This window comes from Nycticebus coucang, chromosome X, assembly GCF_027406575.1.
Source record: "Nycticebus coucang isolate mNycCou1 chromosome X, mNycCou1.pri, whole genome shotgun sequence".
In the NCBI taxonomy this organism is placed as follows: Eukaryota; Metazoa; Chordata; class Mammalia; order Primates; family Lorisidae; genus Nycticebus; species Nycticebus coucang.
The window spans coordinates 48,827,066-48,827,961 of NC_069804.1; the positions used below are offsets into that span (position 1 = coordinate 48,827,066).

The 896-nt window shown below is 38.2% G+C and overlaps 1 non-coding gene across 1 annotated transcript; it reads left to right on the top strand.

Annotated features, from left to right (window-relative positions):
* The first annotated feature begins 420 nt into the window (after nt 1-420).
* LOC128578912 (small nucleolar RNA SNORD2) lies at nt 421-489 on the top strand. Its single transcript, XR_008377999.1, has one exon. It is a non-coding gene; the product is annotated as a small nucleolar RNA SNORD2 (small nucleolar RNA).
* The last annotated feature ends 407 nt before the right edge of the window (nt 490-896 follow it).

Consider the following 896-nt stretch of genomic DNA (forward strand, 5'->3'; position numbering starts at 1 on the left):
GGTGAACTGAGAAAAATTACATTTCAAAAATTATTTTTTTTGAGACAGAGTCTCAAAGCTGTCACCCTGGATAGAGTGCTGCGGTGTCACAGTTCACAGCAACCTCAAACTCTTGGGCTTAAGCAATTCTCTTGCCTCAGCTTCCCAAGTAGCTGGGACTACAGGCACCTGCCACAATGCCCAGCTATTGTTTTTTTTTATTAAGTCATATACACATAGGTCATGAATACATTCATGCGTATGTGGGGTACAATGTGTTGATTTTTTTATACAATCTGACATGTTTATATCAAACCATTTGTTATAGTTGTTATTGCTTTTAGCTGGCCCCAGGCCGGGTTCAAACCCACTAGCCTCGGTGTATGGCCAGTGTCCTACCCACTGAGCTATGGGCACCATCTTACATTTCAAATATTAAGTATTTGAGGTGATAGCAATCATCTTTCAGGACTAACCTGAAATGAAGAGAATACTCATTGCTGATCACTTGAAAGCAAATAAAAAAAGTCAGTATTTCCTAAAGCAATCTACCAATTCAATGCCATCCCTATTAAAATACCAACATTGTACTTTCGAGACTTGGAAAAAAATAATTATTTGTTTTGTATGGAACCAGAAAAAAACCTGTATAGCTAAGGAAGTTTTTAGTAATAAAAACAAAGCCAGGGGCATCAGCATACCAGACTTTAGGCTGTAACACGAGGCCATAGTGGTCAAAACAGCATGGTACTGGCACAAAAATAGAGACATATACATTTGAAATTGAATAGAAAACCAGGAAATGATACCAATATCTTACAGCCACCTAATCTTCGATAAACCAAACAAGAACATACACTGGGGGAAAGACTCCCTATTCAATAAATGGTGCTAGGAGAACTGGATATCCACATGTA